Here is a 22107-nt window from a genome sequence, read left to right on the forward strand (position 1 = left end):
GACATCAAGATAATATGTGAAAGTCCTTCTTAACCTGCACAAGACTGGAATGCTTCAGTGTGGTATGTAACTGTAACCAGATAATTTTGGATACATTAAGGAATGATTTGTTCGCAAAAGAAGAACTTGCCAGAGATTAGTTTAATCCATATGATAGCATTTTCCTGGCATCTGAACCGGATTAACTAGCCATTGATCATTTAGTGTCATAGCACACAACAGGATCCGAGTGTACCATACTACGTTAATTTTTGGAAAATTGATGAGATGGGCAGCCTTATAGGCAGTGCCTTGACTAACAAAACAGTTTAAGGAAAAATATGTATCTATGTAAAGAGCAGATAATGTAAATTGTCAAGCAAGGAGGTGCAACTTCTAACATGACGAGTCTTGAACATACAGTTATGTGCGTGATTCAAGACATTTGTCACTCGAACCATCTATGAGTTGGCATCATGATGAGCATGAGTGAAAAGTTATATAATGCAATAAACAATTTATTGTGTGACTGCCAATGTAAGAATGATTACATGGTAATATGTCATGTGTCAACACAAATGATTATAAACATTGAAGTCAACTGGTAAAGTTCGAAGACATTAAACAATTCCACAAGATGTCAACACGTTTTATGTGTAAGTTAAGATGAATATTGACGAAGTAAAAAGTTTTCTGTAAATTTGTTATTATTTACATTCTATCAAGAAAAGAAATGCACTTTTTTTCGCCGACGATTCTTGAAAAATGGTTGTATCTGTCAAGTTCCTCACTGTTGCCTTTAGCATCTCCTCTCCTGCTAGGTCTGGATGGGTTTGGGTGTGAAGGGCCAACCTGCAGTGCATTAGAACTACCACTACAGGTCTTGTAAAACCTTTAACCCTAGCTGTTTGCAATGGAAGTCAATATCATACGCAGCTCATTTCTACAAAAAATCTCCAGTATTGGTTCAATGAGTTGTACTGATCCCAAGTCAGCAAGGGTGACTCTCCTGTCGTGCAATAAGAGGAACCACTAATACCTCACATGACGGCCTCAGGTGAAGAGACTTCTCCAGCAGCTGAGTATAAGAACCGGAAACTTCGAAGAAAATGATTATTATGACTTCTCGAGGTTCTTGGTTATAGCAGAGTGTAACACACCACTTAGGGATAAAGACGTTCTCCACCCCACATGGTTATGTACAGCGAGGGAGAGAGTTAATCATTCTCCCACTTAGACCTTCCCATATAACCGAGCCAGAACCAGTAATGACTCCCCTTATTATGAACCTCTTTCCTCTGCTGGTTACAAAGCAGACTGTATTTATAGAAAGTTCAGATCAGAGGGTTTTGTGAATTTCCTGTAGAGCATAATCTCCCGAGAGTCACTTTGCTGAGTTAGTGAGATGAAAAATTTGAGGAATGGAGAATAGTGAAGGAAGTTGAAACCAGCGCCAGGGTCTCTCACGTAGACGGACGGGAGACACACTGTGAATTATTTGATTGGTCACACTAGCGCAGTGTTTACCCGGTGTTGCAACCCTCTGGGCGACTGTCACCAAAACCTCCCTCGTGCCATAGACAAAAAAAATGAAATGTATGATAACAATTAATGATGAACTTGATATATCTCTCTGACATCCTGTAATTAATCTATGCATGTTTAGGTATCTGTTTCATAAAATTTAATGATCAAAGGAAGTGAGGATAGGGAAAGGGTCACGGTGCTATGTTGTGTTGGCAATAGTGGACCGGGTGTGAGGGTGAGACCAGCATGGCCAACCGTCAGTCTGGGTCCGACCCTCACACCGTGTGAGTGTATACCTTACCGCTCCTGTGAGCCAAACTTGCCATCGTGACCATTTAGTGACGAAGTGCATGACTAAAAAAAACACGGTTGTGTTCTCTGCTTCGGTGAGGCGTTTAAAAAGTGTTTATTGTCCGATTAAACGCTGATGTTTTTAGAGATGTGGAAAGATAATCATATTTCAAAACCTTTACGAAGATAGTGTATTGATATGCAAAATGTTTATCAAATACTCTCAGAAAACTGGTTATTGAAATTATATTTTCATACACGAAACATACGGCTCACCATTATATACATAATTTCGGTAAACTAACAGTTCTTGGAATAAATGTCTTCAAAAATAAGTTTGAGAAAGTTCAGTGTTCTATGCAAAGTAACTTAGACTGTTGTTAACTACCATAAGGTAAGTTTATATATATATATATATATATATATATATATATATATATATATATATATATATATATATTTTTTTTTTTTTTTTTTTTTTTTTTTGCTTTGTCGCTGTCTCCCACGTTTGCGAGGTAGCGCAAGGAAACAGACGAAAGAAATGGCCCAACCCCACCCCCATACACATGTATATACATACGTCCACACACGCAAATATACATTACTACACAGCTTTCCATGGTTTACCCCCAGACGCTTCACACGCCCTGATTCAATCCACTGACAGCACGTCAACCCCGGTATACCACATCGATCCAATTCACTCTATTCCCTGCCCTCCTTTCACCCTCCTGCATGTTCAGGCCCCGATCACACAAAGTCTTTTTCACTCCATCTTTCCACCTCCAATTTGGTCTCCCATTTCTCCTCGTTCCCTTCACCTCCGACACATATATCCTCTTGGTCAATCTTTCCTCACTCATTCTCTCCATGTGCCCAAACCATTTCAAAACACCCTCTTCTGCTCTCTCAACCACGATCTTTTTATTTCCACACATCTCTCTTACCCTTACGTTACTTAGTCGATCAAACCACCTCACACCACACATTGTCCTCAAACATCTCATTTCCAGCACATCCATCCTCCTGCGCACAACTCTATCCATAGCCCACGCCTCGCAACCATACAACATTGTTGGAACCACTATTCCTTCAAACATACCCATTTTTGCTCTCCGAGATAATGTTCTCGACTTCCACACATTCTTCAAGGCTCCCAGAATTTTCGCCCCCTCCCCCACCCTATGATCCACTTCCGCTTCCATGGTTCCATCCGCTGCCAGATCCACTCCCGGATATCTAAAACACTTTACTTCCTCCAGTTTTTCTCCATTCAAACTTACCTCCCAATTGACTTGACCCTCAACCCTACTGTACCTAATAACCTTACTCTTATTCACATTTACTCTTAAATTTCTTCTTTCACACACTTTACCAAACTCAGTCACCAGCTTCTGCAGTTTCTCACATGAATCAGCCACCAGCGCTGTATCATCAGCGAACAACAACTGATTCACTTCCCAAGCTCTCTCATCCCCAACAGACTTCATACTTGCCCCTCTTTCCAAAACTCTTGCATTTACCTCCCTAACAACCCCATCCATAAACAAATTAAACAACCATGGAGACATCACACACCCCTGCCGCAAACCTACATTCACTGAGAACCAATCACTTTCCTCTCTTCCTACACGTACACATGCCTTACATCCTCGATAAAAACTTTTCACTGCTTCTAACAACTTGCCTCCCACACCATATATTCTTAATACCTTCCACAGAGCATCTCTATCAGCTCTATCATATGCCTTCTCCAGATCCATAAATGCTACATACAAATCCATTTGCTTTTCTAAGTATTTCTCACATACATTCTTCAAAGCAAACACCTGATCCACACATCCTCTACCACTTCTGAAACCACACTGCTCTTCCCCAATCTGATGCTCTGTACATGCCTTGACCCTCTCAATCAATACCCTCCCATATAATTTCCCAGGAATACTCAACAAACTTATACCTCTGTAATTTGAGCATTCACTCTTATCCCCTTTGCCTTTGCACAATGGCACTATGCACGCATTCCGCCAATATATATTTTTTTTTTTTTTTTATACTTTGTCGCTGTCTCCCGCGTTTGCGAGGTAGCGCAAGGAAACAGACGAAAGAAATGGCCCAACCCCCCCCCCCCCATACACATGTACATACACACGTCCACACACGCAAATATACATACCTACACAGCTTTCCATGGTTTACCCCAGACGCTTCACATGCCTTGATTCAATCCACTGACAGCACGTCAACCCCTGTACACCACATCGCTCCAATTCACTCTACTCCTTGCCCTCCTTTCACCCTCCTGCATGTTCAGGCCCCGATCACACAAAATCTTTTTCACTCCATCTTTCCACCTCCAATTTGGTCTCCCTCTTCTCCTCGTTCCCTCCACCTCCGACACATATATCCTCTTGGTCAATCTTTCCTCACTCATTCTCTCCATGTGCCCAAACCATTTCAAAACACCCTCTTCTGCTCTCTCAACCACGCTCTTTTTATTTCCACACATCTCTCTTACCCTTACGTTACTTACTCGATCAAACCACCTCATACCACACATTGTCCTCAAACATCTCATTTCCAGCACATCCATCCTCCTGCGCACAACTCTATCCATAGCCCACGCCTCGCAACCATACAACATTGTTGGAACCACTATTCCTTCAAACATACCCATTTTTGCTCTCCGAGATAATGTTCTCGACTTCCACACATTTTTCAAGGCTCCCAAAATTTTCGCCCCCTCCCCCACCCTATGATCCACTTCCGCTTCCATGGTTCCATCCGCTGACAGATCCACTCCCAGATATCTAAAACACTTCACTTCCTCCAGTTTTTCTCCATTCAAACTCACCTCCCAATTGACTTGACCCTCAACCCTACTGTACCTAATAACCTTGCTCTTATTCACATTTACTCTTAACTTTCTTCTTCCACACACTTTACCAAACTCAGTCACCAGCTTCTGCAGTTTCTCACATGAATCAGCCACCAGCGCTGTATCATCAGCGAACAACAACTGACTCACTTCCCAAGCTCTCTCATCCCCAACAGACTTCATACTTGCCCCTCTTTCCAGGACTCTTGCATTTACCTCCCTAACAACCCCATCCATAAACAAATTAAACAACCATGGAGACATCACACACCCCTGCCGCAAACCTACATTCACTGAGAACCAATCACTTTCCTCTCTTCCTACACGTACACATGCCTTACATCCTCGATAAAAACTTTTCACTGCTTCTAACAACTTGCCTCCCACACCATATATTCTTAATACCTTCCACAGAGCATCTCTATCAACTCTATCATATGCCTTCTCCAGATCCATAAATGCTACATACAAATCCATTTGCTTTTCTAAGTATTTCTCACATACATTCTTCAAAGCAAACACCTGATCCACACATCCTCTACCACTTCTGAAACCGCACTGCTCTTCCCCAATCTGATGCTCTGTACATGCCTTCACCCTCTCAATCAATACCCTCCCATATAATTTACCAGGAATACTCAACAAACTTATACCTCTGTAATTTGAGCAATAATTTGTATATATATATATATATATATATATATATATATATATATATATATATATATATATATATATATATATATATTACACATGACAGCTAGAGACTGAGCGAACGAATGTGGCCTTTGTTGTCTTTTCCTGGCCCTACCTCGTACGCGGGGGGAGGGGAAGGTGCCATTTCATGTGTGGCGGGGTGGAGGCGGGAATGGATGAAGGTAGCATGTATGAATATGTACATGTGTATATATGTATGTGTCTATGTATGTATGCGTTGAAATGTATAGATAAGTATATGTGCGTGTGTGGGCGTTTATGTATATACATGTGTGTGTGGATGGGTTGGACCATTCTTTCGTCTATTCCTTTGCGCTATCTCGATGACGCGGGAGATAGCGATATAGTATAATAAATTAATAGATATATATGGTTAAACGTAAAACCACACAACGCAGACGATTTTTTCTGGATTCCATGACAGTTTCGGGTTTTCAGAAGCCTTTACGAATTGGAATGACATCAGAAATAGAGAACGAAATTTTTTTTTTTTTTTTGCCGCTGTCTCCCGCGTTTGCGAGGTAGCGCAAGGAAACAGACGAAAGAAATGGCCCAACCCACCCCCATACACGTGTATATACATACACGTCCACACACGCAAATATACATACCTACACGGCTTTCCATCGTTTACCCCAGACGCTTCACATGCCCTGATTTAATCCACTGACAGCACGTCAACCCCGGTATACCATATCGATCCAATTCACTCTATTCCTTGCCCTCCTTTCACCCTCCTGCATGTTCAGGCCCCGATCACACAAAATCTTTTTCACTCCATCTTTCCACCTCCAATTTGGTCTCCCACTTCTCGTTCCCTCCACCTCCGACACATATATCATCTTGGTCAATCTTTCCTTACTCATTCTCTCCATGTGCCCAAACCATTTCAAAACACCCTCCTCTGCTCTCTCAACCACGCTCTTTTTATTTCCACACATCTCTCTTACCCTTACATTACTTACTCGATCAAACCACCTCACACCACACATTGTCCTCAAACATCTCATTTCCAGCACATCCACCCTCCTGCGCACAACTCTATCCATAGCCCACGCCTCGCAACCATATAACATTGTTGGAACCACTATTCCTTCAAACATACCAATTTTTGCTTTCCGAGATAATGTTCTTGACTTCCACACATTCTTCAAGGCTCCCAGGATTTTCGCCCCCTCCCCCACCCTATGATTCACTTCCGCTTCCATGGTTCCATCCGCTGCCAGATCCACTCCCAGATATCTAAAACACTTTACTTCCTCCAGTTTTTCTCCATTCAAACTTACCTCCCAATTGACTTGACCCTCAACCCTACTGTACCTAATAACCTTGCTCTTATTCACATTTACTCTTAACTTTCTTCTTTCACACACTTTGCCAAACTCAGTCACCAGCTTCTGCAGTTTCTCACATGAATCAGCCACCAGCGCTGTATCATCAGCGAACAACAACTGATTCACTTCCCAAGCTCTCTCATCCACAACAGACTTCATACTTGCCCCTCTTTCCAAAACTCTTGCATTCACCTCCCTAACAACCCCATCCATAAACAAAGTTATGTACATGTATATCTGAGATCTTCCCTGCCATGACCTCACCCGTTACCTGGGCAGTTGTACATATTCCTTAACATTATTACACATAATTTTGTTACATATTCCTTAACATTATTACATATAATTATCTTACATGAGAATTTGCCCAATTCATTAGAATTATGCACAGAACTCATGAGAAGAGATTTAACAATTATGCATTTCACATAATCATAAGATTTAAAAGCAATATCACAGTAGTTGACATCGATATTATGGTCAAAGTCCCTTATGTGTACCAAAACAGCACTGTTATCGTTTTCCGCTCTAACATCTCTTATAATCATAGATTCGTTTACCAGTGTCTATTCCCGTTTCTCCCACATATACTCTATCATGACAATCCTTGCATGTTATCACATATACACCTGTCTCTTTATCATCTGTAGGTTTGTTCTTTGCTAACACAGCCTTTATTAAAGCAACGCTGTTTTTCTTTATCTGTTCGTGGAGCTAATTCGCTAACGCGGAAAACGGCGAGAGTATAATCTATATTGATGCAGTAATAGACATATATAGTATTAACGTAAGGTAAATTAAATTTACAGTGAAAATATTGTATTCCACGACTGATTGTTTCTTCCTTGAAAAAGGAAAAAAGTGTCCTTCTTACATGATGCAGATTCTTAGTAGTAGTTATTTTGTACAGAGATATTCATCTATAAAGGGAGTTCAGCTTTTACAACTGGAAAGACTCTATAACTTCGTAGTTCATGCTCGACACAGTCGTTTCTACAGTTAACCGACTCTAAATCTGTCTTTAAACCTCACTATATACACTAAACCGTGATTTTGGTTCTTCCTCTCTTACAGATATTACGGGGTAAGCCATATTAATGTGTGGCTATTGGTTACTCGAGGATAGACAGTAGTTTTGTTGTTTTTTTCTAAACTACGCTTCACTAGAGTTCTTTACCTTCTAATATTTATCATAATCTCTATTATAAGATGATCCCTATTGAAATGGAAGCTTTCCGCACTTACATTACATTTTTTGTAACCTTGTTTCTTTTCATATATATGAAAAGAAAAGGTGGAAAGATGGAGTGAAAAAGATTTTGAGCGATCGGGGCTTGAACATGCAGGAGGATAAAAGATGTGCAAGGAATAGAGTGAATTGGAACGATGTGGTATACCGGGGTCGACGTGCTGTCAATGGATTGAACCAGGGCATGTGAAGCATCTGGGGTAAACCATGGAAAGGTTTGTGGGGCCTAGATGTGGAAAGGGAGCTGTGGTTTCGGTGCATTATACATGAAAGCTAGAGACTGAGTGTAAACGAATGTGGCCTTTATTGTCTTCCTATCGCTACCCCACGCACATGCGAGGGGAGGGGGTTGTCATTTCATGTGTGGCGGGGTGGCGACGGGAATATATAAAGTCAGCAAGTATGAATTATGTACGTGTATATATGTATATGTGTGTATATATATATGTATATGTTGAGATGTATAGGTATGTACATGTGCGTGTGTGGACGTGTATGTATGTACATGTGTATTTGGGTGGGTTGGGCCATTCTTTCGTCTGTTTCCTTGCGCTACCTCGCTAACGCTGAACCAGCGACAAAGTATAATAAAATATATATATATATATATATAGAAGGTGCGCGTTCATATACACTTTATTCGTATTCATATAACTCCGCGTTGTACAGTCAGGTTCGGTAAAACGCTCTCAGCTGGCTATGTGTTCTGTTCGGAAACAACCGATAGACCCCGTTGCTCACCATAGTGAGACGAAGGGTATTCGAGTACTTAGTATTTCGAATAGTTGTTTCCTATTATACAGTCCCTTAGCCTAGCGGTTAGCATGCCTGCCTCTTGCACAAGGGGTCCCAGGTTCGATCCTGGCTGATGGAGCTTTGTATGTTCTATGAAGGTGCGCGTTCATATCCACTTTATTCGTATATATATATATATATATATATATATATATATATATATATATATATATATATATATATATGTATATATATATATATATATATATATATATATATATATATATATGCGGGTACACATGAGCACGCGTGGGTGAATGTGGATGGGGTGGGCGATATATATTAGATGAGCGTGCGTTAACGTGGGTTTGCTCAGTAGTCATTAATATTTAACGTTCTCATGATGGAACGTGCACGATCCCTTTGTCTTCAAATTTCACGTTGATATCGCATGCATTATGGAGCGGGGAGACACATCGCAAAGGTGTTGTCAGACGACATCTCTTAAATTCTTATTGCCGAGGTTTTCTAGTTACTTTCTCTTGATACTACTTTAGCAAAAGTGAGCGGAAAACGCAGTGGTATGAAAATCATCAGGTCTTCATTGTTATTTGTCATTAACCTAATTTGCTGCCATGCTAACAACACAGCTAATGAGCAATAACATGACTGATGGCGAGAGAGACATATGAGATTTCTGAAAAGAATGTTAAGCATCAGATAGAATAATTTTGTCGTCATTTAGTCTGCAACTAAGACAGACATGGATTTTGAAATGGTTTGGACATGTAGAGAGAATGGGAGACAGCAGATGAACCTGAAAGAGCGGAGGTGCGTGGGAGGAGGGCCCGGGAGGGTGTTGAGGACGGAGGTGCGTGGGAGGAGGAGGAGTCAGGTTGGCCAAGAAGATGGTTAAAGGTTGTAGCAACAGATCTCAGGAACGCGGAACTCAGCGTGAGAAGTGGTGCATGACCTGAGGGACAAGTAACTCATAGTGAGAAGTGGTACAGGTCTTGAGGGACGCGGAGCGCAACGTGAGAGTTGGAGCAGGATATCAGGGACGCGGAGCACAGCGTGAGAGTTGGAGCTGGATATCAGGGACGCTGAGCGCAGCATGAGAGTTGGAGCAGGATATCAGGGACGCGGAGCGCAGCGTGATAGTTGGAGCTGGATATCAGGGACGCTGAGCGCAGCATGAGAGTTGGAGCAGGATATCAGGGACACGGGGCGCAGCGTGAAAGGTGGAGCAGGATATCAGGGACGCGGAGCGCAACGTGAGAGTTGGAGCAGGATATCAGGGACGCTGAGCGCAGCATGAGAGTTGGAGCAGGATATCAGGGACGCTGAGCGCAGCATGAGAGTTGGAGCAGGATATCAGGGACGCGGAGCGCAACGTGAGAGTTGGAGCTGGATATCAGGGACGCGGAGCGCAACGTGAGAGTTGGAGCAGGATATCAGGGACGCGGAGCACAGCGTGAGAGTTGGAGCAGGATATCAGGGACGCGGAGCACAGCGTGAGAGTTGGAGCTGGATATCAGGGACGCGGAGCACAGCGTGAGAGTTGGAGCTGGATATCAGGGACGCGGAGCGCAACGTGAGAGTTGGAGCTGGATATCAGGGACGCGGAGCGCAACGTGAGAGTTGGAGCTGGATATCAGGGACGCGGAGCGCAGCGTGATAGTTGGAGCTGGATATCAGGGACGCTGAGCGCAGCATGAGAGTTGGAGCAGGATATCAGGGACGCGGAGCGCAACGTGAGAGTTGGAGCAGGATATCAGGGACGCGGAGCGCAACGTGAGAGTTGGAGCTGGATATCAGGGACGCTGAGCGCAGCATGAGAGTTGGAGCAGGATATCAGGGACGCTGAGCGCAGCATGAGAGTTGGAGCAGGATATCAGGGACGCGGAGCGCAACGTGAGAGTTGGAGCAGGATATCAGGGACGCGGAGCGCAGCGTGATAGTTGGAGCTGGATATCAGGGACGCTGAGCGCAGCATGAGAGTTGGAGCAGGATATCAGGGACGCGGAGCACAGCGTGAGAGTTGGAGCTGGATATCAGGGACGCGGAGCGCAACGTGAGAGTTGGAGCTGGATATCAGGGACGCGGAGCGCAACGTGAGAGTTGGAGCTGGATATCAGGGACGCGGAGCACAGCGTGAGAGTTGGAGCTGGATATCAGGGACGCGGAGCGCAACGTGAGAGTTGGAGCTGGATATCAGGGACGCGGAGCGCAACGTGAGAGTTGGAGCAGGATATCAGGGACGCGGAGCGCAACGTGAGAGTTGGAGCAGGATATCAGGGACGCGGAGCGCAACGTGAGAGTTGGAGCTGGATATCAGGGACGCTGAGCGCAGCATGAGAGTTGGAGCAGGATATCAGGGACGCTGAGCGCAGCATGAGAGTTGGAGCAGGATATCAGGGACGCGGAGCACAGCGTGAGAGTTGGAGCAGGATATCAGGGACGCTGAGCGCAGCATGAGAGTTGGAGCAGGATATCAGGGACGCTGAGCGCAGCATGAGAGTTGGAGCAGGATATCAGGGACGCGGAGCGCAGCGTGATAGTTGGAGCTGGATATCAGGGACGCGGAGCACAGCGTGAGAGTTGGAGCAGGATATCAGGGACGCTGAGCGCAGCATGAGAGTTGGAGCAGGATATCAGGGACGCTGAGCGCAGCATGAGAGTTGGAGCAGGATATCAGGGACGCGGAGCGCAACGTGAGAGTTGGAGCAGGATATCAGGGACGCGGAGCGCAACGTGAGAGTTGGAGCAGGATATCAGGGACGCGGAGCACAGCGTGAGAGTTGGAGCAGGATATCAGGGACGCGGAGCGCAACGTGAGAGTTGGAGCTGGATATCAGGGACGCTGAGCGCAGCATGAGAGTTGGAGCAGGATATCAGGGACGCTGAGCGCAGCATGAGAGTTGGAGCAGGATATCAGGGACGCTGAGCGCAGCATGAGAGTTGGAGCAGGATATCAGGGACGCTGAGCGCAGCATGAGAGTTGGAGCAGGATATCAGGGACGCGGAGCACAGCGTGAGAGTTGGAGCTGGATATCAGGGACGCGGAGCACAGCGTGAGAGTTGGAGCTGGATATCAGGGACGCGGAGCACAGCGTGAGAGTTGGAGCTGGATATCAGGGACGCGGAGCGCAACGTGAGAGTTGGAGCTGGATATCAGGGACGCGGAGCGCAGCGTGATAGTTGGAGCTGGATATCAGGGACGCGGAGCGCAACGTGAGAGTTGGAGCTGGATATCAGGGACGCGGAGCACAGCGTGAGAGTTGGAGCAGGATATCAGGGACGCTGAGCGCAGCATGAGAGTTGGAGCAGGATATCAGGGACGCGGAGCACAGCGTGAGAGTTGGAGCAGGATATCAGGGACGCGGAGCACAGCGTGAGAGTTGGAGCAGGATATCAGGGACGCTGAGCGCAGCATGAGAGTTGGAGCAGGATATCAGGGACGCGGAGCGCAACGTGAGAGTTGGAGCAGGATATCAGGGACGCGGAGCGCAACGTGAGAGTTGGAGCTGGATATCAGGGACGCTGAGCGCAGCATGAGAGTTGGAGCAGGATATCAGGGACGCGGAGCGCAACGTGAGAGTTGGAGCTGGATATCAGGGACGCGGAGCGCAGCGTGATAGTTGGAGCTGGATATCAGGGACGCGGAGCACAGCGTGAGAGTTGGAGCTGGATATCAGGGACGCGGAGCGCAACGTGAGAGTTGGAGCTGGATATCAGGGACGCTGAGCGCAGCATGAGAGTTGGAGCAGGATATCAGGGACGCGGAGCGCAGCGTGATAGTTGGAGCTGGATATCAGGGACGCGGAGCGCAACGTGAGAGTTGGAGCTGGATATCAGGGACGCGGAGCACAGCGTGAGAGTTGGAGCAGGATATCAGGGACGCTGAGCGCAGCATGAGAGTTGGAGCAGGATATCAGGGACGCGGAGCGCAACGTGAGAGTTGGAGCTGGATATCAGGGACGCGGAGCACAGCGTGAGAGTTGGAGCTGGATATCAGGGACGCGGAGCACAGCGTGAGAGTTGGAGCTGGATATCAGGGACGCGGAGCGCAGCGTGATAGTTGGAGCTGGATATCAGGGACGCGGAGCGCAACGTGAGAGTTGGAGCAGGATATCAGGGACGCTGAGCGCAGCATGAGAGTTGGAGCAGGATATCAGGGACGCGGAGCGCAACGTGAGAGTTGGAGCAGGATATCAGGGACGCTGAGCGCAGCATGAGAGTTGGAGCAGGATATCAGGGACGCGGAGCGCAGCGTGATAGTTGGAGCTGGATATCAGGGACGCTGAGCGCAGCATGAGAGTTGGAGCAGGATATCAGGGACGCGGAGCGCAACGTGAGAGTTGGAGCAGGATATCAGGGACGCGGAGCACAGCGTGAGAGTTGGAGCTGGATATCAGGGACGCTGAGCGCAGCATGAGAGTTGGAGCAGGATATCAGGGACGCGGAGCACAGCGTGAGAGTTGGAGCAGGATATCAGGGACGCGGAGCACAGCGTGAGAGTTGGAGCTGGATATCAGGGACGCGGAGCGCAACGTGAGAGTTGGAGCTGGATATCAGGGACGCTGAGCGCAGCATGAGAGTTGGAGCAGGATATCAGGGACGCTGAGCGCAGCATGAGAGTTGGAGCAGGATATCAGGGACGCTGAGCGCAGCATGAGAGTTGGAGCAGGATATCAGGGACGCGGAGCGCAACGTGAGAGTTGGAGCTGGATATCAGGGACGCGGAGCACAGCGTGAGAGTTGGAGCAGGATATCAGGGACGCTGAGCGCAGCATGAGAGTTGGAGCAGGATATCAGGGACGCGGAGCACAGCGTGAGAGTTGGAGCAGGATATCAGGGACGCGGAGCACAGCGTGAGAGTTGGAGCAGGATATCAGGGACGCGGAGCGCAACGTGAGAGTTGGAGCAGGATATCAGGGACGCGGAGCGCAACGTGAGAGTTGGAGCAGGATATCAGGGACGCTGAGCGCAGCATGAGAGTTGGAGCAGGATATCAGGGACGCTGAGCGCAGCATGAGAGTTGGAGCAGGATATCAGGGACGCGGAGCACAGCGTGAGAGTTGGAGCTGGATATCAGGGACGCTGAGCGCAGCATGAGAGTTGGAGCAGGATATCAGGGACGCTGAGCGCAGCATGAGAGTTGGAGCAGGATATCAGGGACGCGGAGCGCAGCGTGATAGTTGGAGCTGGATATCAGGGACGCGGAGCGCAACGTGAGAGTTGGAGCAGGATATCAGGGACGCTGAGCGCAGCATGAGAGTTGGAGCAGGATATCAGGGACGCGGAGCGCAACGTGAGAGTTGGAGCTGGATATCAGGGACGCGGAGCACAGCGTGAGAGTTGGAGCTGGATATCAGGGACGCGGAGCGCAACGTGAGAGTTGGAGCAGGATATCAGGGACGCGGAGCACAGCGTGAGAGTTGGAGCTGGATATCAGGGACGCTGAGCGCAGCATGAGAGTTGGAGCAGGATATCAGGGACGCTGAGCGCAGCATGAGAGTTGGAGCAGGATATCAGGGACGCGGAGCACAGCGTGAGAGTTGGAGCAGGATATCAGGGACGCGGAGCACAGCGTGAGAGTTGGAGCAGGATATCAGGGACGCGGAGCGCAGCGTGATAGTTGGAGCTGGATATCAGGGACGCGGAGCGCAGCGTGATAGTTGGAGCTGGATATCAGGGACGCTGAGCGCAGCATGAGAGTTGGAGCAGGATATCAGGGACGCTGAGCGCAGCATGAGAGTTGGAGCAGGATATCAGGGACGCGGAGCACAGCGTGAGAGTTGGAGCTGGATATCAGGGACGCTGAGCGCAGCATGAGAGTTGGAGCAGGATATCAGGGACGCGGAGCGCAACGTGAGAGTTGGAGCTGGATATCAGGGACGCGGAGCACAGCGTGAGAGTTGGAGCTGGATATCAGGGACGCGGAGCGCAACGTGAGAGTTGGAGCTGGATATCAGGGACGCGGAGCGCAGCGTGATAGTTGGAGCTGGATATCAGGGACGCTGAGCGCAGCATGAGAGTTGGAGCAGGATATCAGGGACGCGGAGCGCAACGTGAGAGTTGGAGCTGGATATCAGGGACGCGGAGCACAGCGTGAGAGTTGGAGCTGGATATCAGGGACGCGGAGCACAGCGTGAGAGTTGGAGCTGGATATCAGGGACGCGGAGCACAGCGTGAGAGTTGGAGCTGGATATCAGGGACGCTGAGCGCAGCATGAGAGTTGGAGCAGGATATCAGGGACGCGGAGCACAGCGTGAGAGTTGGAGCTGGATATCAGGGACGCGGAGCACAGCGTGAGAGTTGGAGCAGGATATCAGGGACGCTGAGCGCAGCATGAGAGTTGGAGCAGGATATCAGGGACGCTGAGCGCAGCATGAGAGTTGGAGCAGGATATCAGGGACGCGGAGCACAGCGTGAGAGTTGGAGCAGGATATCAGGGACGCGGAGCGCAGCGTGATAGTTGGAGCTGGATATCAGGGACGCTGAGCGCAGCATGAGAGTTGGAGCAGGATATCAGGGACGCGGAGCACAGCGTGAGAGTTGGAGCAGGATATCAGGGACGCGGAGCGCAGCGTGATAGTTGGAGCTGGATATCAGGGACGCTGAGCGCAGCATGAGAGTTGGAGCAGGATATCAGGGACGCTGAGCGCAGCATGAGAGTTGGAGCAGGATATCAGGGACGCGGAGCGCAACGTGAGAGTTGGAGCTGGATATCAGGGACGCTGAGCGCAGCATGAGAGTTGGAGCAGGATATCAGGGACGCGGAGCGCAACGTGAGAGTTGGAGCAGGATATCAGGGACGCGGAGCGCAACGTGAGAGTTGGAGCAGGATATCAGGGACGCTGAGCGCAGCATGAGAGTTGGAGCAGGATATCAGGGACGCGGAGCACAGCGTGAGAGTTGGAGCAGGATATCAGGGACGCGGAGCGCAGCGTGATAGTTGGAGCTGGATATCAGGGACGCTGAGCGCAGCATGAGAGTTGGAGCAGGATATAATAAGGAATTATTTATTTCCAATGGTTCAGATGTTCTTTTTAAGCATCCTAATTTTCATGGAAAATGTGGCACTTATATGTTCCAATGGTTTTACTCAGTAATGAATCTGTCTTTTCAAATACATAACTAATTTCATCCACGACTCTCAGAAAAAGTATTACGTCTTTAAACGAGTGGATTTCTTTCCGAAATGATCATATAGTCTGGATATGTACAATGGTTTTAGATGTCTGGATAAGCCAAGACCCAACCCTCATCTATGGCTACGTGTCATCAGAAATTGTTGGAGCCCCTTTGGTTGCTGTTGGTCTGTGAGAAGCCTGGAAGGCGTGTGGCGACCCATGAGCTGTGAGAGTAGGCGTGCAGCGACCCACGAACTGTGTAGGGAGGCGTGCGGCGGCGTTAGAACTGTATAAGTAGAGACCTGCGCGGATCCGTTTTCAACTGACGCGCACATACCTTGGCACACACACACACACACACACACACACACTCACACACACACACACACACACACCAGCAAGCAAGCAAAACACATAGCTACAGACAAAGAGGAAGTTACATGTTATTTGTTCCTCTCCCCGGGCATCATACGTCCATAGTTTCCCTTTCTCAGTCAGCGTTCTTTATGCACACCACAACACCTCTCCTCTATAGGCCCGCTCGGTCAATAATGGTGTTTAGCAAGATCAGAGGCCACCACGTCTCTCTATCGTGTGGGTGAAGTGTCTGTTGAGTGGTTCCCTGCAGCCTCGCTTCCTGCAGCACTGGGCTAGGTTTTCTGACAGAGATGCAGCCAACTCAGTTGTCTGGTAGTCTACTTGGACAATCCAGCTAATAGATGATCTGATGTTCTATTAAGAGGTTATTGCTGGAGAACAGTAATGGTTCCCGTTCTGTATAATAGAGACAGGCTAAAGCAACTTTGTAGATCTTTTTTATATTAAACAAATAGACATATCTGAAGGTTAAGACAGAAGGATTTGTTGGTATCTTTAGTAGGTAGATAAACATAACCTGACATTAACGACGGTTTAGAATCACATCTTGTTATGAACCCAGCTACATAGGTCGCTGTTCAGGTTACTCAAGAAAAAGAGAGCGCTGGATGTCTTCGACGACACAGCACGTCGTCTTTTATATGGCAGAGCCACCATGGGTCTGAAAAAGGCTGTACCTGTTCCACTTCGAAGACAGCTATATAGTTCTTTCTACAACGTCACGAGAGGATAAAGATACGATAGTTTTAAAGCCAAGTAAGAAAATTTAGAGGGGACATCTTGAAGGATGGTAATGTTAAATGTCGCGAAAGCCAGACTATCTGAAGAACAAGGATTAGGAGGAGGAGGAGGTGAGGAGGCCGATATGGAAATTTGGAAGTCGCTGTACGTAGGTAACCTGAGCCATACGGACGTAAGGCATTGGAAGTCGCGTACCTCTTGAGGTCTGAGAAACAAAAAACCTTAACCCCATGCTTGACGGTATGCCCCTTGTTTATGATGTTACGACCATTAAGCACAAAAGCATGACCTTTAAGGATCAGGTCAAAGACCACACAATCATACCCAAAGGTCGTATCGTCACACTCAAGGGTGTTTGTCGTTCTCAAGGAACACCGCTGTACTGAAAGTCTGGCTCAATGGACTTAACATTATCTACGGGCTAAGAAATCAAACTGAAAGGGAAATGACCATGGTCAACTATCTGAAGTCGATGAAAACAAGATAAGTCAGTCAACATTTCATGCTAATTTTCCTAGCTAAGGTGAACAACAATATATCAGAAGGTTTATAACAATAGGCAGTTGTAAAACTGCGGTAAGAGCTCTCACAGTCTGCGAGAAGCGACCGTCTTGGTCGGAATTTGCACTTCATTAGAAATGAAGCTTTGGAACGAGAAGCAGTTTGAGTTTTAACAGCAAACAATCTGAAACATGATACTCATAGATACTCTCTCTCTCTCTCTCTCTCTCTCTCTCTCTCTCTCTCTCTCTCTCTCTCTCTCTCTCTCTCTTAAGAATATATGACGTGTCTGTTCTCACCTAGCGGAGGAGCGACGCCTGACGCCAAGGACTCACCCAAGAAGGCATAAGGGGAGAGAGAGAGAGAGAGAGAGGGGGGGGGGGGGTTGAATATGTTTCTTTAACGGCCAAACTACTGGCTGGAGAAACGGGTTTAGGAACTTAACAACTTGGCGAAGGTTTTACTGGAGGGATCTTCGGAGTGTGGTGATCAAGAGGAAATTCGAAAATTAGACGAAAAATAGGGGCATTATAGAGCCTTGGGCTCAGCCGAGATGCTGTGCTTATTGCAGTTCAGTAGACCGTGGGGAAAGTTTAGAGACCAATCATACCAATTTTTTTTTTTTTTTACTAAGTTGCTGTATAACAGGAACATTATGAAGTATCTATTACGACATTTGATCTTTCCAAGTTTAGATTATACATCTCTTGGATGTAATGTCACCGTTGAGAGAGAGAGAGAGAGAGAGAGAGAGAGAGAGAGAGAGAGAGAGAGAGAGAGAGAGAGAGAGAGAGAGGGTTGTTCTGCGGTATATAACTGATGAAACTTAGGGCTCTGGCAGACGTCCTCACGTTGTAACGTTATCAAGTAATCACAGCTCCTCAGACCATACATAATTCTGTCCCTTCATTAGTCGGTAAACAACCTACCTGGCACACATGCCTCTCCAGGTTATGAAGATAATGACAGATTAAGATGTTTCCATTAAGAATTTCAATAAATTCAGTAAACGATGGATATCAATAAACTGTTTCCACGATGATAAACAGTTTTCACGATGGATATTAATAAACTGTATCCACGATGGATAATAGTGAAGTATATAGTAACTTGCCCAGAATTATGATCAGGTATATGTTAGTCAAAAACGTACGCATATCAAAAGTTTCTCATTAGAATCTAAAGAGTTCGGAGTCGAGTCTTCGTCTCGTTGGTCTGAGTATAATCATGAGATTTCGTCTTGTGACGTGGCTCACATGGGATGATTTTATATATAAACAAGAACATCGATTCTTTAACGTTTATGTTGTAATAAAAGAAACTTTGTATAATTAACGAATACTACTACAACTTCAGTTTTCATCTCTGTGTTCATTTAAGTCGAGAACTATCAATTATATTTAATGAACTGATAGAACCTGGAATTTAAAGATAATACGCCATTATGAAAGAGACTTACATTCATTCATCCACTCACATGACTACGCCTCCCGGCCTGCTACAGTGTATGTATATTCTAATGCTTCAGGCGTTCGTCTCTTGCTACCTGTTCTCTGCCGTGTGTTTCCTACACGGAGGGAGGGTGAAAATGTGTGAAAGTGTGTGTCATTTCATTTGTGGCGGGGTGGCGGCGTAAATGGATGAAGGCAGCGTGTATGAATATGTGCATGTATATATATGTACATGTCTGTGTTTTTATACGTTAAAATGTATAGTTATGTATATGTACTTGTGTGGGCGTTTATGTATATACATGTGTATGTGGATGGGTTGGGCCATTCTTTTGTCTGTTTCCTTGCACTACCTCGCTAACGCGGAAGACAGCGACAAAGTATAATAGAATAAATAAATATATATATATATATACGAATAAAGTGTATATGAACGCGCACCTTCATAGAACATACAAAGCTCCATCAGCCAGGATCGAACCTGGGACCCCTTGTGCAAGAGGCAGGCATGCTAACCGCTAGGCTAAGGGACTGTATAATAGGAAACAACTATTCGAAATACTAAGTACTCGAATACCCTTCGTCTCACTATGCTGAGCAACGGGGTCTATCGGTTGTTTCCGAACAGAACACATAGCCAGCTGAGAGCGTTTTACCGAACCTGACTGTACAACGCGGAGTTGTATGAATACGAATAAAGTGTATATGAACGCGCACCTTCATAGAACATACAAAGCTCCATCAGCCAGGATCGAACCTGGGACCCCTTGTGCAAGAGGCAGGCATGCTAACCGCTAGGCTAAGGGACTGTATAATAGGAAACAACTATTCGAAATACTAAGTACTCGAATACCCTTCGTCTCACTATGCTGAGCAACGGGGTCTATCGGTTGTTTCCGAACAGAACACATAGCCAGCTGAAAGCGTTTTACCGAACCTGACTGTACAACGCGAAATTATATGAATACGAATAAAGTGTATATGAACGCGCACCTTCATAGAACATACAAAGCTCCATCAGCCAGGATCGAACCTGGGACCCCTTGTGCAAGAGGCAGGCATGCTAACCGCTAGGCTAAGGGACTGTATAATAGGAAACAACTATTCGAAATACTAAGTACTCGAATACCCTTCGTCTCACTATGGTGAGCAACGGGTAAAACCTAACCTTACCTAACCTAACCTAACCTAACCTCTCCGAGATAATGTTCTCGACTTCCACACATTCTTCAAGGCTCCCAGAACTTTCGCCCCCTCCTCCACCCTATGATTTACTTCCGTTTCCATGGTTCCATCCGCTGCCAAATCCACTCCCAGATATCTAAAACACTTCACTTCCTCCAGTTTTTCTCCATTCAAACTTACCTCCCAATTGACCTGTCCCTCAACCCTACTGTACCTAATAACCTTACTCTCATTCACATTTACTCTCAGCTTTCTTCTTTCACACTTTACCAAACTCAGTCACCAGCCTCTGCAGTTTCTCACACGAATCAGCCACCAACACTGTATCATCAGCGAACAATAATTGAATCACTTCCCAAGCTCTCTCATCCACAACAGACTGCATACTTGCTCCTCTTTCCAAAACTCTTGCATTCACCTCCCTATAAACCCCATCCATAAACAAATTAAACAACCATGGAGACATCACACACCCCTGCCGCAAACCAGCATTCACTGAGAACCAATCACTTTCCTCTCTTCCTACAGGTACATCCTCGATAAAAACTTTTCACTGCTTCTAACAACTTTCCCCCCACAACATATATACTTAATACCTTCTACAGAGCATCTCTATCAACTCTATCATATGCCTTCTCCAGATCCATAAATGCTACATACAAATCCATTTGCTTTTCTGAGTATTTCTCACATACATTTTTCAAAGCAAACACGTGATCCACACATCCTCTACCACTTCTGAAACCACACTGCTCTTCCCCAATCTGATGCTCTGTACATGCCTTGACCCTCTCAATCAATACCCTCCCATATAATTTCCCAGGAATACTCAACAAACTTATACCTTTGTAATTTGAGCACTCATTTTTATTCCGTTTGCCTTTGTATAATGGCACTGTGCAAGCATTCCTCCAATCTTCGTGCACCTCACCATGAGTCATACATACAATAAATAACCTTACCACCAGTCAACAATACAGTCACCCCCTTTTTCAATAAATTCCACTGCAATACCATCCAAACCCGCTGCCTTGCTGCTTTAATCTTCCGCAAAGCTTTTACTACCTCTTCTCTGTTTACCAAATCATTTTCCCTAACCCTCTCACTTTGCACACCACCTCGACCAAAACACCCTATATCTGCCACTCTATCATCAAACACCTTCAACAAACCTTCAAAATACTCACTCCATCTCCTTCTCACATCATCACTACTTGTTATCACCTCCCCATTAGTCCCCTTCACTGAAGTCCCCATTTGTTCCTTTGTCATGCGCACTTTATTTACCTCCTTCCAAAACATCTTTTTATTCTTCCTAAAATTTAATGATACTCTCTCACCCCAACTCTCATTTGCCCTCTTTTTCACCTCTTGCAACTTTCTCTTGACCTCCTGCCTCTTTCTTTTATACATCTCCCAGTCATTTGCATTATTTCCCTGCAAAAATCGTCCAAATGCCTCTCTCTTCTCTTTCACTAATAATCTTACTTCTTCATCCCACCACTCACTACCCTTTCTAATCTGCCCACCTCCCACGCTTCTCATGCCACAAGCATCTTTTGCGCAAGCCATCACTGCTTCCCTAAATACATCCCATTCCTCCCCCACTCCCCTTACGTCCTTTGTTCTCACCTTTTTCCATTCTGTACTCAGTCTCTTCTGGTACTTCCTCACACAAGTCTCCTTCCCAAGCTCACTTACTCTCACCACTCTCTTCACCCCAACATTCTCTCTTCTTTTCTGAAAACCTCTACAAATCTTCACGTTCGCCTCCACAAGATAATGATCAGACATCCCTCCAGTTGCACCTCTCAGCACATTAACACCCAAAAGTCTCTCTTTCGCTGACCTATCAATTAACACTTAATCCGATAACGCTCTCTGGCCATCTCTCCTACTTACATACGTATAGTTATGTATATCTCTCTTTTTAAACCAGGTATTCCCAATCACCAGTCTTTTTTCAGCACATAAATCTACAAGCTCTTCACCATTTCCATTT

The 22107-nt window shown here is 46.3% G+C and overlaps 1 protein-coding gene across 2 annotated transcripts in view; it reads left to right on the forward strand.

Annotated features, from left to right (window-relative positions):
• The first annotated feature begins 1778 nt into the window (after positions 1 to 1778).
• LOC139757749 (putative neural-cadherin 2) overlaps positions 1779 to 22107 on the forward strand; it is a 104037-nt gene continuing 83708 nt past the window's right edge. For both annotated transcript variants that reach the window (XM_071678503.1, XM_071678504.1), the window contains exon 1: positions 1779 to 1892. The gene's annotated coding sequence lies outside the window, so the exon portion shown is untranslated. The remainder of the gene's footprint in view (positions 1893 to 22107) is intronic.

Source organism: Panulirus ornatus, chromosome 28 (assembly GCF_036320965.1).
Source record: "Panulirus ornatus isolate Po-2019 chromosome 28, ASM3632096v1, whole genome shotgun sequence".
Lineage (NCBI taxonomy): Eukaryota > Metazoa > Arthropoda > Malacostraca > Decapoda > Palinuridae > Panulirus > Panulirus ornatus.